The sequence below is a fragment of the Ornithorhynchus anatinus genome, chromosome 5 (assembly GCF_004115215.2).
Source record: "Ornithorhynchus anatinus isolate Pmale09 chromosome 5, mOrnAna1.pri.v4, whole genome shotgun sequence".
In the NCBI taxonomy this organism is placed as follows: domain Eukaryota; kingdom Metazoa; phylum Chordata; class Mammalia; order Monotremata; family Ornithorhynchidae; genus Ornithorhynchus; species Ornithorhynchus anatinus.
Window position 1 is genome coordinate 51,637,504 of NC_041732.1, and position 25,091 is coordinate 51,662,594.

At 43.6% G+C, this 25,091-nt stretch overlaps 1 long non-coding RNA gene across 1 annotated transcript in view; it reads right to left on the reverse strand.

Moving 5' to 3' along the window:
• Nucleotides 1–25,091, reverse strand: part of LOC120638379 — a 125,526-nt gene that overhangs the window by 8,760 nt on the left and 91,675 nt on the right. The window contains exon 5 of the long non-coding RNA XR_005660015.1: nt 12,760–12,874. This is a non-coding gene — a long non-coding RNA (uncharacterized LOC120638379). The remainder of the gene's footprint in view (nt 1–12,759; nt 12,875–25,091) is intronic.

A 25,091-nucleotide genomic window follows, 5' to 3' on the forward strand; every position in this document is an offset into this window, starting at 1 on the left:
GTAAATAATTAATAATTGTGGTATTTGAGCACTTACTATATATCAAAGACTGTACTAAGAGCTGGGATAGTTACAAGGTAATCAGTTCCCATAAGGGGCTCACAGCCTAAGTAGGAGGGGGAATAGGTATTGAATCCCCTTTTTACAGATGAGGAAACTGAAGCATAGAGAAGTTAAGTGACTTTCCCAAGGTATGTGTTGGAGCTGGGATTACAACCCAGGTCCTCTTACTCTCAGGTCTGTGCTCTTTCCGCTAGGCCATGCTGCTTCCCATTAAACTAATTAATAAACTATTGTTAAATTAAGCTAGGTATATTTACTGCTTTTTGTAACACAAAACAGACGGAGATTATAAATCTAATAGTGGGTTTATAGAAGGGAGTAGTGCATATGAGGAAAAAAAATCACCTTCCATTTCACAAACGTCACCAGTAGCCTTAATAAATGGGCTATCAAGTCAAATTTCTGCCCAAGATTAAGCCTTTAGGATTTCTAACCAGCCGCAGCCTAGCCAGTAATGTTCTCTGCTGAAAAAATGTATCCAGCTCTTAAATAACTTACCGTTCCAATTTATATTTTATTTTAAATTTCATTTTCACAACGTACTGCTAGAATGCAACAAGACTGGAAAATTACTTATTCTGTGGCAATTAATGACTGTTTCAGCCAATCAAAATGTGAAACGACTCCAATTATATCTTAAAACAAACTGCCAAAAAATTTTCTTCACTTGACAAAGTACCGACCTCCTCACCAAGACTGAAATGCTGAGCTCACATTCAGATTTTATTTGTTGACTATTTAGAAATTTTTGTGTTTCTTTACTAAAATAAAGTCATATACGATTCAATGGTGAGATTTCTTGTTGCTGCTGAATAGGCATGAGGATTATTGAAAAGCCCAAATCTCTGCATCAGTAAGAGGATAAAATGAATCCCAAAATTTGAATTAGTACAAGTAATCACTCAATCCTGTGGTGTCTGAAATGTAATGAAAGGAAGAGAAATTTGGGAGCTATTATTTATTTTCCCCATTTGAAAAGAGATGGGAGATGGGGGATCCAGTTATATTGGCTGTTAGGTTTGGGATATAAATAAGACCAGTTACACAGTCCTGTTTCCTATCCCTTCCTTGTTAGCTTTCATGCCGCTTTTCCTTCTTGCATTAAAAGCAGGAAAAGGAAGTTACATGGGAGGTAGTGTGGCCTTGTGGAAAGAGCATAGGACTGTGACTCAGAAGAAATGATTTCTAGTCCCAGACTACTTGTCTGCTTTGTGACCTTGGGCAAGCCACAGCTTCTTGGTACATGAGCTTCTTCACCTATATAATTGAGATAAATTGCTTTATTTTAAGGTTTTTGATAAGCATTTGCTATGTCCTAGGTGCTGTACTAAGTTCTGGGGTAGATACAAGATAATGAGGTTGGACACAATCCATGTCCCACGTGGGGCTCACAGTCTTAATCCGCATTTGACAGATGAGGTAACTGAGGCCCAGAGAGGTTAAGTGACTTGCCCAAGGTCACACAGCAGACATAGGGCGGAGTCAGGATTAGAACCCACATCCTCTGACTCCCAGGCCCAGGCTTTTCCTACTAGGCCACGCAATCTCACCATCATCATTTGGTTGTCACAGTCAGCGAACAAATGAGAGAAAGTTAAAGATTCGTATAATGAGGGAAAGTGTCTGCCTGTTCTGCATGGTACTTTCCCAAGCACTTAGTACAGTGTTGTGGACACAGTAAACAATCGATTGATTGATTGGGGGATGGGGAAGACTTCTGGATTTACATTATTGACAATTGACAATTGGTTTCCTACACGGTGAAAAGTAACTGCTACGTGGAAACACATTACCTTTTTTCCAGCACCAGCAGTTTCTTTATGTTAAACAAAAATCCTTCAAAACCATATGACCCCCGCCACCCCAAGAGGATAAACTCCTACCACTTTAAAACATTTATCATATCATTTTTCAATATGTAGAGAGTTTTTTAAAAGTATTTTGACTTTAGATAGTTTTCAAGGTCAGAAAGATATATAATTCCACCCCAATCTGAACTCAGTTGTGTGCTACAACCATTTTCCCAGTTGTCCGCTAAACATAACAACAATAATCCTGCAAAATGGAATTGCCCTGAAACGGTAAATTGGATATGTCTTTTTAAAGTCATACAACCCTCTCCTTCCAAGGACATTTGTTTTACACCAGTGAAACGTGCGACTGACCCCGGTGCCATTGGAAGCACCCAGTAAAGGTCATATCTTTAAGAACAGGTGGAACAGATCGGGATACTTGTCCACTCCGGGATTTTCAGTTGAGGGAACTGCAGTGGGTGAGAGCCACTGACCAACTGAACAGTGAAAACACCTGTAATCAATCATTCCGGACCATAGCCTTGTGCAGTACCACGGTGCTTGTAATTGTAATTATCAGTGAACTCACAAAAACACCAGGAATTCGTGTACACAGAAGGGTATACAAATGGTGGAATTTGATGGGTGAGTAGTCATTGCCCAGGCTTCTTTTATTTAGGAGTCATCGAAGGAACAAAAAATGCCTCCACAAAATCCAGAAAAAAAATCCAGTGACCTCCCCAAGTTAAATAATACAGTTAGAGCCCATAGACTGTAAGACTCTTCTGTTATTTATTGTCCACCTCCCCGTCTACACTGTAAGCTCGCATTGTGTCAACCAACTCTATTGTATTTTCCCAAACATTTAGTGCAGGGCTCTGATCACAGTAGCAACTCAATAAATACCACTGATTGACCTGAAGATTACTGAAGAGGGCATGTTTTAACCAACCAACTGACTGACTGTCTAATTAGGTGACATTTTTAAATAGCCACCAAAGTTGTAGGTAGACTAAAGGTATTCAAATAATTTTTAAGCAACATGAGGTTGTTGTTTTTCTGTGAGGGAACTTTCCCAGTTAATGTACTTGGAAAGCACATAAAATTCATCATTAACAGCATCCAGTTTTGAAGATGTAGCTTTTAAATTTCAAAATTACAGTGAAATCTGTGTTTACCCTGAGAATTGACATTTACCCAGTTTATTCCCTTATCGTTTGATAAGTCTCCCCAGCCAGACTGTATGCTTCTTGTAGGCCGTGAACATGTCTGCCAACTCTGTTATAGTGTACTTTTCCACATGCTTAATACTGTGCTCTGCCCACACTAAATACTCAGTATATACCATGGATGACAAGGATGATTGATCAATCCCATTAATTTCTAGCTAGGCTGGGGTTCCGGGGGGGGAATCAATCAATAGAATTTATTGCACTTATTCTATGGAGAGCACTATACTAAAACACAGTAGAGATAGACAAGATTCTTGCTCTCAGGGAGCTTACAATTTAGAAGAGAGACTGAGGTTCCTCTCACAATCGACCACTTTTTTCATGTTGGGCAGTGCCCGAAACCCAGTAAGGAGTCAGAATTTAGCCTGGAAATGTCTCCCCTTACTATAGAAACTTTAAACTGAAGGCTACTTCATTCTCGATTCTGTGGCCCATGATTAATTAGAGGTTTTATTAAGTGCTTATTATGTGCCAAACACTGTACTAGGCACTAGAGTTAGGTATAAGGTAACCTGGTGGGACAGCCACCATGCAGACAGCCATGGAGAGCAGATGTTGAATTCCCATTTTACATATGAGGAAAAGGAGGCACAGAGAAGTTAAGTGAATTGCCCAGGGTCACACAGCAAGCAGGTGGTAGAGCTGGGATTAGAACACAGGTCCTCTGGTTTCCAAAAACCTGCTCTTTCCCCTAGGCCACACGATATCTTGGACTACTGATTTCTGGAGGAAAAGGGTGAAAAGGTGTCTACAACTTTTCCCTCCCTTCTTTCCACCCCATATTTCTATCCTAGTTGGTGGCTAGAGGCCAGAATTGTAGAAGGAGCGTGATCTAATGGATAGAGCACGGGCCTGGGAGTCAGAAATTGGATTCTAATCCCATCTCTTGTCACCTGTCTCCTGTGGGACCTTGGGCAAGTTACTTCACTTCTCTGTGCCTCAGTTCCCTCATCTGTAAAATTGGGATTGACTGTGAGCCCATGTGGGACAGGAACTGTGTTCAACCTAATTTGAATCTTCCCCAGTGCTTACTACAGGGGTTGGCACATAGTAAGATGCTCAATAAGTACCATTATCATAATTATTGTTATCATTATTTCAAACCACTGTGACCATCCTTAATGACCTTCTTGATGTACCCTAATAGCAGAGTAACAATTTGTTTATCTTTCATTTAGAGATTTATTTTTCAGTTAGTTCTTTGCTGAAAGTATTTGAATGTTCTGTCAATTATAAAGGAATAAAAACTTCAAAGAGAATCAGCCTTCCTCCTTTCAAAATACATGGGCGATGATTTATCGTGTTTAAATGCCAGGCTTTAATTAAAGCATCATTAATGTTAACGACATTTAAGGATTTTTGAAATCTCCTCCTTTTCCCTTCTTTACCCTGCATTCTGTGTTACCAGATAAAATACAAGAAAATGTACAAAATCAAACAGGCAAACAAGAGTTTTTAGTACCATCACACTTAATTTAGCCTTATTAAAAATCATGTCTCTTCCAAGAGGCTATCCCTGACTGAACCCTCATTTCCTCTTCTCCCACTCCATTTTGTTTCGCCCTTGCTCTTATTTTTACCCATTTATCAACCTCTCCTTCAGTCCCACTGCACATATGTACATTTCTGTGATTTCTTTATATTAGTGTCTGTATTCCCCTCTAGACTATAAACTCACCGTGGGCAGGGGTCATGTCTATCAGCTGTGTTAAATTGTACTCTCCCAAGTGCTTAGTACAGTGCTCTACACACAGTAAGCACTCAAGCATTACAATTAATTCCGTCACTGTCACATTGATTTTTGTTAAAATGCACTTTTATATATTTAACCATCTGTAGGGTAAAAGAGTTAAAATACATTACAAAGAAAAAGAGAAATTCATAATTTCCGAGCCTTTTCTAAAAGATTCTTTGTAATATTTACATTTTAGGTGGAAGAAATATTTGCAAATTTTATAGTAAGTAGCTCTATCATACTGCACTGACCCCGAATTGCATTTACCCAATTTTCTCAGGTCATGCTCTGTGAGCATCATCTTGATTAAGTAGAGAACTAATATGTGATCTTGCAATGCTTCTGGGGCTGTGCCACTATTATCAGCTGGCCTGCCAGAGAAGTGGCATGATGTAGTGGATAGAGCATAGACCTGGGAGTTCAAAAGGTCATGGATTCTAATCCCAGCCCTGCCACATGTTTACTGTTCATTCAATAGTATTTACTGAACGCTTACTATGTGCAGAGCACTGTACTAAGCGCTTGGAATGTACAAATCGGCGACAGGTAGAGACAGTCCCTGCCCTTTGACGGGCTTACTATGTGACCTTGGGCACCTCACTTCACTTCTCTGGGCCTCAGTTATCTCATCTGTATAATGGGGGTTGAGACTCTGAAACCACATGGAACAGAGACTGTGTCTAACCTGATTTGCTCATATCCATCCCAACGCTTGGTACAGTGCTTGGCAGAGAGTAAGTGCTTAACAAATACCACAATTATTAATTATTATTATTTACTCCACTATTTTGCTTTGAAGATGCCTGTTCATTTACCTTGGAGAAATATAATCCAATACTGCTTCAGCATCTGTGGCCAATGTCTGTTGAAAATATGTGGGGAATAAGCACTTTGGCCAGAAAGTCAGAGAAGTGCACTTTTTTTGTCTTTCCCTCATAAGCTAGATATGGGCAATTTACATATAATATACTCTAATCCCATCTCTCTTTGGTCAGAATTTCAATCGAAGCAAAACCAAGGGGTAGGGGGAAGGAAAATACTAATGGCTTAGAGGGCCTGCCAGAACGTCTCTTCATAAGATTATTGCAGCTTTACCTGTTCTGCATCTAAATGTGTGCCTTGGGCTTAGAGGTGACTGATTTTCTAACATTTTGTTTATTGATTTTTTTTTTTGAGCTGAAATGTATAACCAAGAACAGTGGATGCCAAAAGAAAAACTAAATTTCTTTGAGGTGAAAAGTCAGTTCCAGTGATTGACATTCTTTAGGTTGCCATTTCTCTGAGAAGTAAATGGGGCGGGGGGGTGGCTTTGAGGTAATATCATTTTAATGTCTTCCCAATTAAAGATGCCAGAAGTGCAGAATTTTAATTCATTATCTGTTATTCCCAGTTGAGGTCGGAGCAGTGTTGAGGACAGTCTGTATGTCTATACCTATCATATATATAGGTATAGACATATATACACACACACACACACACACACGTCTATACCTATCATATATATACATATATGTCTATACCTATCATATATACATATATACATACATATATACACATATATCTATACCTATCATATATAAATATATATATGTGTGTGTGTATGTGTATAGAAATACATATTCTTATTATTGAATTCACTTTCAAAGACATCACTGATGATTAAGTTCACCTGTGAGTGCATTTGTGACTGTAAAGGATGACACAAGAGACAGAGTAGAGGGTACATTGGACACACAAAGAGATTATCTCTTAATGAGGTGCTATACTTGAAGTTTGCAGCACCTGGTACTGCTTTCTCTTTTGCCTCCTTGTCTCCTAAATCCTCATTTCCTCTTCTCCCACTCCCTTGTGTGTCACTCTTGTACCTGGTTTTGCACCCTTTATTCACCCTCCCCTCAGCCCTGTGGCACTGAAGTACATATTATTTATATCAATGTCTGTCTAGATGGTAATCGCCTTGTGAGCAGGGAATGTCTGTCAACTTGGTTATGTTTTACTCTTCCAAGCACTCAGTAATAATAATAATAATGTTGGTATTTGTTAAGTGCCTACTATGTGCAGAGCACTGTTCTAAGCACTGGGGTGACACAAGGTGATCAGGTTGTCCCATGTGGGACTCACAGTCTCAATCCCATTTTACAGATGAGGTAACTGAGGCACAGAGAAGTGAAGTGACTTGCCCACAGTCACACAGCTGACAAATGGCAGAGCTGGGATTCGAACCCATGACCTCTGACTCCCAAGCCTGGGCTCTTTCCACTGAGCCATGCTGCTTCTCTACAGTGCTGTGCTCACAGTAAACGTTCAAATTCGATGGAATGATGGAATACAAAGGTTTTGTTCAAAAGCTACTCCTTTCTTGATGTCAGTGTACCCTGCAGATGTGTCCGCAGCCATTTAGGGAAGCAGCCTGGTGTACCGAATAGAACACAGGCCTGGGAGTCAGAAGGTTCGGTTTCTAATCCCGGCTCTGCCACTTGTCTGCTGTGTGACCTTAGGTAAGTGCTTACTATGTGCTAAGCACTGTTTTAAGCACTGGGGTAGATTCAAGTTAATCAAGTTGGACACGGTTCCCGTCCCACATGGGGCTTGCAGTCTTAATCCCCTTTTTACAGATGAGGTAACTGAGGCCCAGAGAAGTTAAGTGACTTGTCCAAGGTCACACAGCAGACACGTGGCAGAGCTGGGATTAGAACCTAGGTCCTCTGTATCCCGAGTCTGGGCTTTTTCCACTAAGCCAAGTTGCTTTCCGAGAAGATCCCTTTCTTCTTCGGGAGCTGAGTTAGCCACCCTATTATCACCACCATCATCCCATCATGGCTGCACTGATCATTTCAAGCTTGGCAGAGGAACTTTTGGTGGAGTCAGAAAAGCTCTTCCCGGGGCAGAAAGGGGCAACTGGAAGGCTGCAGTTGCTGCTGCTCAGTATCACTGCCCTGACTCATTCATTCATTCGATTCAAATTTGGTGAGTGCTTACTGTATGTAGAGCACTGTATTAAGTGGTTGGGAGAGTACAATACAGCAAAAAACAGACCGATTCCCTGCCCACAATGAGACTTGGTCAGTTGGCACTCACATGGGTGCCTGGCAACGGCAGAGTCTGCCCAGTCCTCTGGTCTGGACGGAAGGGCTTGGCCTGAACAGCATCAGCAGCCTGGCCCAGTAGCAAACTGGTGTGGTAACTTTCGACCCTCCCTCCAACCCTCCCATATCCCTGCCTCTTCCCCTCCCTCTTCTTCCTCTCCCCTTTCCCTCTCTCTCCCTGTTTCCGACTCTCCTTATTCCTTTTCACCCTCATCCTCTCCCTTTCTTCCCTTCTTCATTCATTCATTCAATAGTATTTATTGAGCGCTTACTATGTGCAGAGCACTGTACTAAGCGCTTGGGATGAACAAGTCGGCAACAGATAGAGACAGTCCCTGCCGTTTGACGGGCTTACAGTCTAATCGGGGGAGACGGACAGACAAGAACAATGGCACTAAACAGCGTCAAGGGGAAGAACATCTCGTAAAAACAATGGCAACTAAATAGAATCAAGGCGATGTACAATTCATTAACAAAATAAATAGGGTAACGAAAATATATACAGTTGAGCGGACGGGTACAGTGCTGTGGGGATGGGAAGGGAGAGGTGGAGGAGCAGAGGGAAAAGGGGAAAATGAGGCTTTAGCTGTGGAGAGGTAAAGGGGGGATGGCAGAGGGAGTAGAGGGGGAAGAGGAGCTCAGTCTGGGAACGCCTCTTGGAGGAGGTGATTTTTAAGTAAGGTTTTGAAGAGGGAAAGAGAATCAGTTTGGCGGAGGTGAGGAGGGAGGGCATTCCAGGACCGCGGGAGGACGTGACCCAGGGGTCGACGGCGGGATAGGCGAGACCGAGGGACGGCGAGGAGGTGGGCGGCAGAGGAGCGGAGCGTGCGGGGTGGGCGGTAGAAAGAGAGAAGGGAGGAGAGGTAGGAAGGGGCAAGGTGATGGAGAGCCTCGAAGCCTAGAGTGAGGAGTTTTTGTTTGGAGCGGAGGTCGATAGGCAACCACTGGAGTTGTTTAAGAAGGGGAGTGACATGCCCAGATCGTTTCTGCAGAAAGATGAGCCGGGCAGTGGAGTGAAGAATAGACCGGAGCGGGGCGAGAGAGGAGGAAGGGAGGTCAGAGAGAAGGCTGACAGAGTAGTCTAGCCGGGATATAACGAGAGCCCGTAATAGTAAGGTAGCCGTTTGGGTGGAGAGGAAAGGGCGGATCTTGGCGATATTGTAGAGGTGAAACCGGCAGGTCTTGGTAACGGATAGGATGTGTGGGGTGAACGAGAGGGACGAGTCAAGGATGACACTGAGATTGCGGGCCTGCGGGACGGGAAGGATGGTCGTGCCGTCCACGGTGACGGAGAAGTCTGGGAGCGGACCGGGCTTGGGAGGGAAGATGAGGAGCTCAGTCTTGCTCATGTTGAGTTTTAGGTGGCGGGCCGACATCCAGGTGGAGACGTCCCGGAGGCAGGAGGAGATGCGAGCCTGAAGGGAGGGGGAGAGGACAGGGGCGGAGATGTAGATCTGCGTGTCATCTGCGTAGAGATGGTAGTCAAAGCCGTGAGAGCGGATGAGTTCACCGAGGGAGTGAGTGTAAATGGAGAACAGAAGAGGGCCAAGAACTGACCCTTGAGGAACTCCAACAGTTAAAGGATGGGAGGGGAAGGAGGCTCCAGCGTAGGAGACCGAGAATGATCGGCCAGAGAGGTAAGAGGAGAACCAGGAGAGGACAGAGTCCGTGAAGCCAAGGTGAGATAAGGTATGGAGGAGGAGGGGATGGTCGACAGTGTCAAAGGCAGCAGAGAGGTCAAGGAGGATCAGAATGGAGTAGGAGCCATTGGATTTGGCAAGAAGGAGGTCATGGGTGACCTTAGAGAGAGCAGTCTCGGTAGAGTGGAGGGGACGGAAGCCAGATTGGAGGGGGTCTAGGAGAGAATGGGAGTTAAGGAATGATCTCTGATCCCATTCCTTTTTTGGCCCAACCCAGGCTCCACATAAAGAAGCAGTGTGGCTTAGTGGAAGGAGCCTGGGCTCGGGAGTCAGAGGTCGTGGGTTCTAATCCCGGCCACTTAGCTGTGTGACTTTGGGCAAGTCACTTCACTTCTCTGTGCCTCATTACCTCATCTGTAAAATGGGGATTAAGAGTGTGAGCCCCACGTGGGACAACCTGATTACCTGGTATCTACCACAGCGCTTAGAACAGTGCCTGGCACATAGTAAGGGCTTAACCAATGCCATCACTATTATTATAAAGAGACCAGATTTTTTGGTAACCATATTTTAGTTCCACACAACTGGTTCTACCCTAAATAATAATAATAATAGTGGTATTTGTTAAGCGCATAATATGCATGTGCCAGGTACTGTACTAAATGCTGGGGTGGACACAAGCAAATCAGGTTGGATTAAGTCCCTGTCCCACGTGAGGCTCACAGTCTCAATCCCATTTTACAGATGAATAACTGAGGCCCAGAGAAGTGAAGTGACTTGCCCGAGGCCACACAACAGACATGTGGTAGAGCTGGGATTAGAACCCATGATCTTCTGACTCCCAGGTCCATGCTCTATCCACGATGCCATGCTATACTCAATGATTTAGTCTTGTCCTGTCAACTTGCTGGTTTTTAAGTTTATATAGACCCCAAGTCTTATCCCACTGGGGCCATGGTGATTGGCTAGGATGTAGATTAACACTGGAATGGTGGTGCAGAACAGTCAGTTAGTTCTCCCATATATGTATTTTTCACTGAACAGAGTGTTGTTGAAGAATTAGGGCTTGTTCGTCTAACAGTGTCTACTCAGCGTGTACTGTTGTGGCAATACAACATGTACTACCCAGAAACAACTGTGAGCATACATGTGCCTTCACTTTTTTTAAATCATATACTTGTAAATGAAAACTCTGTAATTCATTTAGGAAAAACCTCCTGCTTTAGTACGTTTGAATTTCCTTCAGCTCCTAAGTGGCATTGTTCTCTTCCCCCAGAGCTTTTTACCCATTTTTTTTTTCAGGATTCGTTGAGATAAACTCTATACTATAAATTTGTTTTTAGCAGCGAATGTGTTTACCAACGCTGTTGTATTGTGCTCTCTCAAGCACCTAATTCATGGCTCTGCATACAAGAAGAGCTCAATAAATACCATCGACTGTTAACAAGAAGTCTGTTTCATTCATACTAAAGGAAAATATTCTATTATGTTCTTTAGGGGTCTGATATTTGTTGAATCTGATGGGTGGGCAGATCTATGAATTAGAGTTGGATGTAGTGATATTTAAAATGCTTTACTTTAAGGAAAACTTTACGAGGAGGGAAATTAAAATTGTCCTCTTTTTCAAATGTTTGTTTTTGGGGGGTGGTTTGTGTCATATATACTAAGCACTTAGTATGTTCAGTTCAATTCAGTTGTATTTATTGAGCACTCATTGTAGAGAGCACATACTAAATGTTTGGGAGAGTACAATATAAAAATAGAAACATTCCCCACCCACAATGGGTTTACTATGTGTCAGGCACTGAATTAAGCACTGTAGTATTCATTCAAAAGTATTAATTGAGCGCTTACTATGTGCAGAGCACTGTACTAAGTGCTTGGAATGTACAAATCGGTAACAGATAGAGACAGTCCCTGCCCTTTGACGGGCTTACAATCCAATCAGAGTAGATACAAGCTAGTCAGATTGGGCACAGTCCATGTCCCAAGTGGGGCCCACAGCCTCAATTCCCATTTTTCAGATAAGGTAACTGAAGAACAGAGAAGTTAAGGGCATTTCCCAAAGTCCCACAGCAGGCAAGTGGTGGAGCTGAGATTAGAACCTAGGTCCTTCTGACTCCCAGGCCTGTGCTCTATTCACTAGGCCATGCTGCTTCTGTGGCATATTACTCTTGCATGAATGGAGTAGCTCACATATGAGGCGATGAGGATCGACTGCAAAGATTGGTACTCTATCGTCTGTGAGGAAAACAGAGTAAATATGATTAAATTTCCAAACCCATTAAAGGTATAGGCGGAGCAACATAGCTCTGCTGTTTACCAAATCCTACAACACTAAGATAAAGGGCACCACTAAAATTCAAAGAGTTGGAAAGTTTTTTAAAAAAATCCATATGGAATGTGGATACCACAGGAAATGGTTTAGACTGCAAGAAACTTTCATGGATGGCAAGTATTTAGTGTGGCCAGTCATCTAATTTTTTATCAGAATTTTCAATTGCAATCACCCCTGTATGGTACATTGCACCACTAGATGTCTTTATTTCTGGTATTTTCACCTAAGACTCCCAGTATTCCTCTACCAAGTCCCAAAGCTCTGAAGTAGTAGCTGGCTTTTTGGGGACATGGAAGAGGAATATAATGACTCCAGACTAATGGAAAATTTCATGTCACCTTCTACATCCCGCTTTCTCCAACCCAGCCCACACACTTCACTCCTCTAATGCTAACCTTCTCACTGTGCCTTGGTCTCGCCTATCTCACTGCCAACCCCTAGCCCACGGCCTGCCTCTGGCCCTCCCTCCTCAAATCCGACAATTACTCTCCCCTCCATCAAAGCCTTACTGAAGGCATATCTCCAAGAGGCCTTCCCAGACTAAGCCCCTCCTTTCCTCTTCTTCTCCCTTCTGCATCACCCTGACTTGCTCCCTTTGTTCTTCCCCCATCCCAGTCCCATAGGACTTATATGCATACCTATAATTTATTTCTATTGATGTCTGTCTCCCCCACTCTTGACTGTAAACTCACTGTGGGTAGGGAATGTGTCTTTTTATTGTTATACTGTACTCTCCCAAGAGCTTAGTACAGTGCTCTGCACACAGTAGGCTCTCAATCAATATGATTGAATGAATGAATGAATGAATGAAAGTTCAGGTGTCTCCCTTACCCCATACCCTAGGTTCAGTGGATAGTCATGAGGAACCTCACCTTGTGTCCTGATGACTCCATGATGTTTCATCAGGTACCTAACACCACGTATGTTCTGGGCTTCCAGGTCCATTAGGGAGTCATCTGGTTTTTTCTTGTCCTTCCAGTCGCCACTCTGGAGGTATGTAATGAATTACCAAAGGAAAGGTAAGGTTGGGGAGGAAAGGTGAGTGATGTTTGACGTTGAGAGTGAAAATGAAAGTAACCTGGAAAGTGGTCCCAGGCAGAGGGAAAATAATTTCAACGTCTGTACTTCTCAGTATCAAAATATGTACATGGCTACAAACACTGGGAATAGGCAGGTGCCCAAGAGGGAATTAGGAGAATCAGTGAAACACAGCATGCTTTGATCTTTATAGATTGGGAGCCCCATTTGGGGCAGGGGCTGTGTCTGATCTGATTTTCTAGCGTAGTAGTTGGATCATAGTAAGCACTTAGTAAATGCCACAGTTATTAATATACAAAGGATTTAATAGCAGTAAGATTAGAGTTTCCATAATAAATGATTTCCAGTCTCACCACAGGGGTGTAATATAACAACACCTTTCTCTGAAAAGCTAAGTGTCTGTGCCAACATCGACTGGTTGAAACACACATCATCCTGGTGCAGTAGGTGAGGCAGGAATTATCCCCAAGTGATAGACAAGGAAACAGAAAAGTGAGATGACTTCCCCAAAGTAACATAGCAAAGAGCTACTGATGAACAAGCTCACCTCTGAGTGGAAGCACAATTACTGCCATTTTACTCCCTTCGACACCCAAGATAATAATAGCTTAGGAAGACTCGAAATAACAAAACCTGGATGAGGAACCAGGGACACATGAATGAAGATATAGGATTGCCTTGTCTTCAAGAGTGGAGGAAATATAATACTTGTCCTAGCTGAAGATGCTGGAGAGTGGGAGGAAAAACAATTGATTGCTACCACGAGTCCATGCAAACTGCAGACTTCCAGAGAATGTTTTGAAATAATTTGCTATCTAGTAATAATAATTGTTATTATTAGAATAGATTAAGCCCTCACTATGTGCCAAGCATCAGGATAAGTTTTGGAACACAATTCAAGTTGGACACAGTCCCTGTGTCACAAGAGGGTCACGATCTAATAAGTTCTTTTCCTCTCTATTTTGAATTACAGAAGTAGACCAAGAAGTAGAGAGAGCAGGTATTTTGTTGCCATTTTACATATTTGGAAACTGAGGGTCAGCGAGTTTAAGTGACTTGCCCAAGACTAGCAGGCCAGTGGCAGGAGTGAGACTAGAACCCATGTCTTCTGACTCCCAGTTTCGTGCTCATCCACTAAGTCGTGCTCCTTCTCTCTGTTAATTGAGAAACCTACGCTAGGACTTTAGGGATAAAGCATTACTACGGCTGAGAACTAATATAAGAACGTTCACACCATTCTGAAAATGCTTGTTACATTGGGAAGTCCACTACCCGGAAGTCACCTGTAATGGGACTCATTCATACATTGAGTAACATTCCCACTCGCAAACACATCAACCCTCTGCCCCCTCACCTGGACCATCAATTCCAAAATCCTGTTGCCCTCCATCCTATTTTCCAACACCCTTACTGATAGAATGATATTTCCCTGGGGTCAAGAGGGATGGCCTGAGCACCTTGAATTCTCCCAAAGGATCAAAATAAATAGATACTACTGGCTCCCTTGTGGGGGAACCATGCTGACTCCTAAAAGTCCCCTTTACATAGCAAAACAGTTGGAAAATTCAGAGTCATTGTGCTCCAAGAGGAAATGGCCTTTGGAAATTAAGGAGTAAACTGATCCACCAAATTTGATAGGGTAAGACTGACCCATTGACAACTTTTGACTGGAATTTTGGTCAATGCCTGGGATAATCAAACATGGCTCAGTCAGTCAGTCGTATTTGTTGAGTGCTTACTGTGTGCAGAGCACTCTACTAAGCACTTGGGAGAGTACACTGTAGCAATATAACAGGCACATTCCCCTGCAATGAGCTTACAGTCTAGTGGAAAGAGCACGGGCCTGGGAGTCAGAAAATTTGGCTTCTATTCTCGGCTCTGCCACTTACCTGCTGGGAGACCTTGGACAAGTCACTAAACATCCTCATGCCTCAGTTTCCTCATCTGTAAAGTGGAGGTTAAGTGCTTGTTCTCCTTCAGACTGTGAGATCCTTGTGGGACAAGAAGCATCTCTGAGCTGATTATTTTGTGTCAGTTAATCAGTCAATATCATTTATTCAGAACTTACTTTGTGCCAAGTACTGTACTGAGTGCTTGGGAGAGTATAATGCAACGGAGTGGGTAGATAAGTTTCCTACTTACAAGGATCTTCCAGTCTACAGACTTGTATCTACTCCAGCACGTAGTACAGTGCTCGCCCCAGTGAGTGCTTAAAAAATGCCACATTTATTCATTATTATTCTCTATCACCGTTGATGGCACGACCATCCTTCCCATCTCTCGGGCCTGCAATCTCGGTGTCATCCTTGACTCGTCTCTCTCGTTCACCCCACACATCCTATCCGTTACCGAGACCTGCCGGTTTCACCTCTACGATATCGCCAAGATCCGCCCTTTCCTCTCCACCCAAACGGCTACCTTACTGTTACGGGCTCTCGTTATATCCCGGCTAGACTACTGCGTCGGCCTTCTCTCTGACCTCCCTTCCTCCTCTCTCGCCCCGCTCCGGTCTATTCTTCACTCCACTGCCCGGCTCATCTTCCTGCAGAAACAATCTGGGCATGTCACTCCCCTTCTTAAACAACTCCAGTGGTTGCCTATCGACCTCCACTCCAAACAAAAACTCCTCACTCTAGGCTTCAAGGCTCTCCATCACCTTGCCCCTTCCTACCTCTCCTCCCTTCTCTCTTTCTACCGCCCACCCCGCACGCTCCGCTCCTCTGCCGCCCACCTCCTCGCCGTCCCTCGGTCTCGCCTATCCCGCCGTCAACCCCCGGGTCACGTCCTCCCGCGGTCCCGGAATGCCCTCCCTCCTCACCTCCGCCAAACTGATTCTCTTTCCCTCTTCAAAACCCTACTTAAAACTCACCTCCTCCAAGAGGCGTTCCCAGACTGAGCTCCTCTTCTCCCTCTACTCCCTCTGCCATCCCCCCTTTACCTCTCCGCAGCTAAACCCTCATTTTCCCCTTTTCCCTCTGCTCCTCCCCCTCTCCCTTCCCATCCCCACAGCACTGTACTCGTCCGCTCAACTGTATATATTTTCGTTACCCTATTTATTTTATTAATGAATTGTACATCGCCTTGATTCTATTTAGTTGCCATTGTTTTTACGAGATGTTCTTCCCCTTGACGCTGTTTATTGCCATTGTTCTTGTCTGTCCGTCTCCCCCGATTAGACTGTAAGCCCGTCAAATGGCAGGGACTGTCTCTATCTGTTGCCGACTTGTTCATCCCAAGCGCTTAGTACAGTGCTCTGCACATAGTAAGCGCTCAATAAATACTATTGAATGAATGAAAAGGTCCTTGCTGTAGGCAGTTCTTGTCCTATCTTAATTCCTCTAAAAAGCAATCCAACATTTAAGACGATCTAAACTGCAGCATCTGGGTTCTGTTGAAGACTTAAGGGAGAGGCACTTCGTAAAGGAGGAAGGTGGTAACTTAAAATGCCTCCACATGTAAAATAGCCCTATTAGTGAGTTTCCATCTAAATGTATAAGTATTGAATGTCTAGCCATATTGTGAGATGGTACGCAACAATGTCAAAGTAGGTGAAATTTGGAGTCTAGTCTGAACAGCTTACACCTGGAATATCCTGATGAAGGGAATGTTCTGAAAAAGCAAAGTTGAGGCCAGATTCATTCCCAGTCCTTGAACGCTAAGTAAGGTTATTTGCCTTTGTTCTCACCGAGGCCTGGACCGGCAGATGTCACTTCCTCCCCCAGTCTGCCTCCAGGGATCACAGGAGCAGCCTGAATTATAAGCTAAATAATGTTAAAAGCAAAGACATGCCCATCTGCCAGAGGTCACTGCTTTTGCAAGTTTCAGAGTGAACATTTTTAGTACAAGGTGAGACCTAAAGATTACTGGAGGCTATACTTTGAGGCAGAGGCTTGAGAAAGGCAGTCCGTTTTCTTAGCTGGCAGAAGCTGCACCAATAATCTCAGCTCTGCACTAAAAGGATCTTGGGACACACCTTACTAACTATTCTCAAGAGTTTTTCTTTAGTTGTAGCACGACTCTGGAGATGTGCTTAAGCCCAGACCCACAAACCCATTTGATCTGGTTTCTCGATTGTTGTTTTGGCCCAGGGTAGGTTCTGTGAGTTGTGAGGAGCTTTGTTTGGTCGATGAGGGCTGACCATATAGCTGATCATGTCAGAATGATTTCTGTCAGACCTCTCTCCAGACTCCCTTGCAGGGTGGCCTTGTCATGCAGAGAAAGCTTTAATTACATGCTGACTCAATGGCCTCCCTTAATCCGGCTCTAGTTGGAGACTCACCGACGCTGTAGATGGGCCAGTTCATCCATAGCTTTTCCTTGGCTGTGCCTCTCTCAGAGGACAAAGGGTCAAGGGGTCAGATGCGGCATTTGGAAGGATGGGTCGGGAAGCTGTAGGACTCTGCATTTGGGCACCTGAGCATGGTAGCAATAGGTGGTTACTGGAAGGTGAATCTGTTCCTCTCCTGAGTCTGAACATCTCCCTGAATTCCTCCCAGTTCTCCCAGTTGATGGTAAAAAGATGGAAGGAGTGGGGTAGACATGGAAAATGCATTGGGTTTGGATTTTGGGTTTTTTTTAGTGGCATTTAAGCACTGTACCAGGCACTATTCTAAGCACTGGAGTAGATACAAGGTAATCAGGTTGGTCAAAGTCCCTGTCCCACATGGGGCTCACAGTCTTAATCCCCATTTTACAGATGAGGGAACTGAGGCACGGGTAAGTGAAGTGACTAGCCCAAGGTGATAATGATGGTATTTAAGTGCTTACTGTGTGTCAAGCACTATTCTGAGTACTGGAATAGATACAAGGTAATCAGGTTGGATACAGTCCCTGTCCCACGTGAGGCTCAGAGTCTTAATCCTCCATTTACTGATTAGGGAACTGAGGCACAGAGAAGTGAAGTGACTTGCCCAAGTTCACACAGCAGACAAGTCCAGAGCTGGGGTTAGATCCCGGGTTTGTCTCAAAGGCACTGGTGCCATCTTGCCCTTAGCCCAGACAGCAACTGTGGTGCGGTGACTATTGGAACTGCAGTGTCACAGAAAAATGGAGTCTAGCCTGCAGGGAGGAGTTGGCATCATGTGACCCAGCTTCTCCAAGGTATTGAGGGGCAGGGAGAGCATTACTGGGAGTAGAGGGCAATGGATTGTCTTCTTGCACCAAGTAATGGGCTTTACAGAGACTTCAAAGCAGGAAAGGTTTTAGGAAGTTTGGACTGTGAGCCCTGTGCAGGACGGGGACTGTGTCCAACCTCATTAGCTTGACCTACCCCAGGGCTTAGGACAATGTTTGACACATAGTAAGCACTTAACAAATACCATTAAAAAAAGCAATTGTTCCCAGTGTGCTTGATTTATTGATGGGGCTATGAGCACCCAAGTTATTTAGACTCTAAGCTCCTTTCCCACCCATCCTTCCTTACACAGGCAGTGAAAGTAGGGATGTGGAACAAGAACCCAAAAGCTCTACCCTGGACCACTGCTGGCCTACTTATACCCCGCAGCCTCTCTTTCCTCCCCGACGACAGGAAAATATCTAGGCCCAGTGTCCAAATTCAGTTGACCAAGTTTTCCACCAAAGTCTCCCTCGAACCCTTTATGTCTAACTAAATGTGGCTGTTCCACTTGAATTTTTATTACAAGATCTAGATTTCATCTTCCTTTTGTTCCAGAACCAACTCTGCCTTATCTTCTCGACATCTCTAGCAGTCTGTATTCCGCTCTCATTCACGAATAACCACCAGTGCCTGCTCTGTTCCCTTCAGCCTGTTGACTCAAGCTCTTCTTTTTAGACTCGGAAACTACTATTTCCTTCAAGTGGAGGCTTCAGTGTCTCTTGCCTGGCTGAGAGCCATTTCTTCCATGTTTCCGACTTTGGTACTAAGTCCCATTGTTAGAAGGCCTGCTCCTTTCTTTCATAGGTTAAACATGGTCATGTTGACTGTATCTTAGAAATGTTGGCTTCTGGATTTCTCTGCTAATGTGTCCTTTTGGGTGGTCATCTTCCCAGGGACAGAGTATGGAAAAAATATCCGTAAAGACCCGTGAGAGGGAATGGGAAAACTCCCCTCCCTAGTAACTGCCGTGGGTGGTGGCAATCAGGAGGGATTGCCAAGTGATCTATCCAAATATACCCGCTGTTCTTCTTTGCAATGAATCAACTCTGCGGCCTTTTCTCATCCCAGGTTTAGGACTAGGCAGATTTTTTTTTCTTTTCTTTTTTCTTCGTTTTTTTTGAGCAAACCCACAATCTTCCTTCCGATCCGAGCACTGGTTGACTGGTCTATTCAGCAAATTCTCCCCAGCTTTGTTCCATGTTCTCAGGCTTATTGTTGCACATTAGAGTAAATTGTCTGCTGTGTACGGAATTTGCCATCTGCTGCCCCACAATCTCCTCCCATAATCAGAATCCTTTGGAGCCTAGTTACTTTAGTCCCCACTATTTACTGGGTCTCCAATTTCGGGAATTATTTACGAACATGAATCCTCTTTTCTCTTTTATAATCCACAAAACATGCCCATCTCAATTGAATTCAGACATTATTACGCAGATCCTTGAGTTACACCCCAATGCCTCTTTCCAACTCCAATACAATCGTTCATCAGCAGTTCTTAAATATAACATTGTTTCCTAGTGCCAGGTATGTAGGAAAACAGGGGAGACGGAATCATTTCCCGACTCCACAAAGTCATTAGGCTAAAGTTGCTCATTTCAGCTCAGACATAGGAGGAGGAGAGGAGGAGGAGGCAGTTGGCTTGGCGAGGTATAATCCTAGGCTCCTCTTGACTCACTGGATGATTTACAGCAAACCAGGTGTCTTTAAGTTGCTTATTTCTCCATTGCAACATAAAAAGGTATCCACAATATTCTTACCTTACCCCCCAGAAGGGCTGAAAGATTAGTGAATTAATGCTTGTAGGGCACTTTGATATTCTCAGGTGAAAGGGTTACACAGGGACTAATTAGAATAAGTACATCTAGTTAAGTCAGTGCTTTTAATGGTCGAGGGTTGTTTCATGGCATTAGCTGGGGCAGAACTAATGTGTTTGCAGCAGGTTTTAAAGAAGGAAGAGGAGGCGACTTGGCAAACATTCATGGAATGTCAGCTCCCAAGATCGAGGGCTGGAGATGGGAAACACAAAAGCATTAATGATGGGAGTGGAGGAGAAAAGGCTACAGAAAGGTGAGAAGCTTAGCCAGAACTTAGCCAGAGAGCACAATGACAACAGCGAAAATGGAAAAGACAGGGACAAGGAGGAGCTGGGTTTGTGCAGTTTTTTGAAAGGAAAATCACAGTCATCTTTCCCACAGAATGGACTCTGAAGACATGTGGATGAAAACACTGTGTGCGTTGAAGTTGCCCTTCTGTAAAACCTTTTAGATACTTGCCAAGGTTCTATCCTCCACTAGCCAGTTTAATTTCCATTTGATTACTTTAAAGGAGATAGGGTTCTTGATTATGCATTACTTCCAACCTGAGTCTAACATTTGGATTCTTGAGAGCTCAACTTTGGAGACCTTGTCTGCCTTCCCCCAAATTTCAACCCAATGCAGTCATGCTAGATGGAGAAAATACTGTCCTGCTGGATATTCTCTGAAGTGGTACCAAAATTAACAACCTGAAAATGATAACTTTACTCAGCGCCAAAAGAGTCCATTTAAAAAAAAAACCACAACAACATTCCCTATCTATATGTCATTGGGCTTTGAAAGAGATTTTCATTTTTGTCCAAGTACTTGAGGGCTTTGGATTTTTAAAATATCTTAGGCCAATGCTGAAAAATCTCACTAGAATAAAAGGAAAATAAGAAAGAGTATGGTTAGCTTTCTCGGCCCATATGGCGAAATTACCGGGAGACTCTGTAGGTCATTTTGTTTATATATTAATAGAACAACTCAGAGGAGAGATTGGAGTATTGTCAGCCCTAATCATGTTATTTACTTTTTGCTCCAAACACTCCTACTCCATGAGAAGCGATGCCAAGCCAAGTTCATGTTTCCTTTTGTAAATCAGGCTGTTTGTTAAGCAATAGAATTCAAAGCCATTTAATTGTAGCCAACAAGCGACCACACATTTTTTCAGCTGGCATGCAAATCTCCCTGGGCCATAAGGTAGACAAGAGATATCTTCAAACACGAACTGAGGCAGAGAAATTGTACTTCGATGAAAGTGCGTAAGTCATCAGATTCAGTGAAGCAACTGAAAGCCTGGCCATACAGTTGATGTCGTTAAAAAGATCCAGGTGTGACCGATGCTATATTTCCTCTCTAGACTTTAAGCTCCTTGTGGACAGAGCATGTGTCTACCATCTCCGTTGTATGCTGCCAAGTGCTTCGTATGGTATTTTGCACTCAGTAAGCACTCAATAAGTACCATTGATTGATTTGATTCTCTACTATGTACTTCAAACGCTAGAGGACCACTAGTAAAGGTACATTCATTCATTCAATCATATTTATTGAGCGCTTCTTGTGTCCAGAGCACTGCTCTAAGCACTTGGGAGACTACAATACGATAATACAGACACATTCCCTGCCCAAAACGAACTTACAGTCTAGAGTTGCACCCAGCAATGTACCCTGGGAGCGTTTGGCCATGGAGAATGTGAAGTAGGAGGTTATTTGCTAGGAGTGATGGTTGTAAACGTTCAAAACTACCTACATATGGGTTTGTGGTGCCTTTCTAGAAGGTGGACTTTAATTTCTGGTTTCTTTAACCTAATAAAAAAGATGTTAGCCGATCAAATCACTGCTTTACCATTTCTTCTTTATATAAGCAAGGTGATGAACCAGAAACCACTTCATTCAAGAAAGGCCTGTACTACATATTTTTAGGACATTATTCTTTTTCAACAATCCAATCTCTGACTGAAATTCCAAAGTCTCTTTTCTAACCTTCTCGGCTTGTTAGTTAATCATAAGAGAAGCAATGAGCAAGTGTGATTCTGCTAACAATCACCTCCCAAAAATGCATTACAACTATATCAATCATTTGGGATAATGGGGGAAAAGTCGATGTAAATAGGCAAAGACGTAGGATCAGTCAGTCCCATGCATCAGTGCTTAATTTCCATAACTACTTCAACCTTTAGCGAGAGTTTGACAGTGTTTCATTTCAGTTAGCTTTAGCTCCTTATTCACTTGGTTCCTGATCTCGAGCTGAGGGAAGGGAACGGAGTGGTATGGATATTTCTGTGTACTAAGAAAAAGGGGCTGCCATTTCTTAGAGTCACCCAGCTAGCACTCGAGGAATCTAGCTTATGCTACCCATTAGTACCACTGTCTTGGATGGTCCATATCCATTAGAGATGGAGGAGGTGACAGCAGGTGGCTATTTGGTGGTTTGATGTGCCTCAGGACAATCATCACTGCTGAATGTGGATGGGCTGATTTGACCATCTTCACACTACGAAGCTGGGGAGCCTCACGGGAAGGTTCAAGCCTGCCAAAATCTGTTGGGAGGACTCAGGCTGAGCTGAACAGGAAACCATCCAGTTCAGACAGGTTTGGTACCTTGGCTGAATTATGCACCCAGCCCTGGTTTTAAGAGGGTAATTATTTCTACAGGGGAAAAAAAGCTTGCGTACAGGCCGAGAAAGATACATTTCTTGTCAGATTATAATGGATTACCCGAAGCAGGAGCTTCACGTGGCAACTCTGCTGACATGAGGAAAGAGAGTTGTTGTATTCTTCCGTAGTGCTTAACACATTGCTTTGCATGCAGTAGGCAAAATCAGTTAATATTGTTGAATCATTGAATCTAAAACCCTGGGCCCTATTTGGTCCTCCATTAACATAATTCCATGGGAAAAGGCTTCTCGATCAAGATTTTTACAAGGGAGCTAATTTGGTTCCTGAAATCTGATCAGGATACTAGGTTAAAACGCCTTTCCTCCCAGAATTGAATAGAACTTCTTCCCCCTAAATGTCACTCCTGTCATCAGTTGACACATCTCATTGAAGAGGACAGGCCTGAAATACATTCCTTCCATTTAGATCGACACAACCACTGAAGGTATTAGGTGCTTACTATATGCCAACTACTGTGCTAAGCTTGAGGCTAGAGACCGTATGATCAAATCAGACATAGTCCCTGTCCTGAGAGCTCACAGTCTAAGAGGGAGAGAGAACAGGTATTTATCCCCATTTTCACAGTTGAGGAAACTGAGGTGCACATAGTTAAATGACTTGTACAAGGTCACACAGTAAGCAAATGGCAGAGCTGGCATTAGGACCCGGGTCTTTTCACTCTCAGTTCTTGGTCTCTTTCTATCAGGTCACAGTCGCTTCTCTAGGACCACATTAAGTTAGCAAACAATGGGGAGGGAGAATCTGTCAGTCTCCGATTCTGTCACTAACTCTATTTCTACCTCTAACTCTTTTCCCAATACTTTGGTCAGATACAGTGCCGCCCTGCAAGTGATTATGAAACCTTACCAACTGCACCACCTCAGGCACTACCCAGGAAACAAAAACAAATGAATTTACTGTTCTTCTACAATGTGCACAAAGAAGCAATGTGGCCTGGTGGATAGTGCTTGGATCTGGGTTCTAATCCCCGCTCTGCCACTTGTCTGCTGTGTGACCTTGGGCAAGTCACTTAACTTTTGTGCCTATTACTCTTCTGTAAAATGGGGATTAAAACTCTGAGCCCCATTTGGAGATACGGACTGTGTCCAACCCTATATGCTTGTATTCAGTCAATGGTCTTTGTTGAGCACTTACTATGTACAGAGCACTGTGCTAAGCACTTGGTAGAGTACAGCAGAATTAGCAGACACTTTTTCTGCCCACGAGTGTACAGTCTAGACCAGCTCTAGAAGCAGCGTGGCTTAGTGGGTAGGGCTCGGGCCCGGAAGTCAAAAGGACTTGGGTTCTAATCCCGGCTTTTTCATGTCTGCTGTGCGACCTTGGGCAAGTCACTTAACTTCTCTGGATCTCAGTTACCTCATATGAAAAATGTGGATTAAGAGTGTGTGCCTCATGTGGGACAGGGACCCTGTCCAACCTGATTAACTTGTATCTACCCAGTGCTTCGAACAGTGCTTGACACTTAGCTCTTAACAAATACTGTAATTATTTATTTTCATTGTACAGCACCTGGCACATAGAAAGCACTAAACAAATACCCTAGCCATTATTAATTATTATTAAATGGTCAAAGGAACAGGTGTGTGTGTATATATATATGTGTGTGTGTATATAATAATAATAATGTTGGTATTTGTTAAGCGCTTACTATGTGCAGAGCACTGTTCTAAGTGTTGGGGTGGATACAGGGTCATCAGGTTGCCCCACATGAGGCTCACATTTAATCTCCATTTTACAGATGAGGTAACTGAGGTACAGAAAAGTGAAGTGCCTTACCCACAGTCACACAGCTGCCAAGTGGCAGAGCCAGGATTCGAACCCCTGATCTCTGACTCCCAAGCCCGGCCTCTTTCCACTGAGCCACGCTGCTTCTCTGGTGCTGCTTCTGCTTCGCTGCTGCTTCTTTATATAAATGAAAGTATATCTGGGCCTGCCATTTTGCCTATATTTATAGGAGCGCATATGCACTTGGCCCATTTGTATCTCTCCCTCAATTTTTCCATTTAGTTTCCCTCCTTGCCATTTTGTGACAATTTCCACAACTCATTGAAGGTGTGACCCCTACTGGCAGAGTTTAAAAGAAGTGAATTTCTGCCTGCTTCGGTGCTTGAGTCAGACTTCCAGACATTAAACTATTGGAGGCTTTTAGAGCTCAGTGAGGTGGATCACGTTAAGCCTGCACATCCTTCAGTTTTCTTCTTTAACTCGAGCCAATTTACTGGTTTGCCACGATCTACCACTCATGTGACATGCTGTAGCGTGGCCAAGCGAACCTGATTGCAATGCGAAAATGTCATTCCGAGCCACTGTTGGGTTTTCAGGTCCTCTTACGGCATAAGTCGTAAGTGCCAGAGACCCAAAATAAGCAGCCAGATTTGCTTTCTTCTTCGTAGCCAGGTGATGATCATATTGTAAAAGGAGTTCGAGAATTTCCTTTTTGCCAGCAACACCATATGAAGAACTGCGCCGTGTTTAAAGCAGGCAGCAAATGGCGAAGTAGGAAAATATTTTCATACATCTCCACTAATCTCCTGTTACTTCAGCGTTTAAAGAGAAAATTAAAGGGTGGAATCAA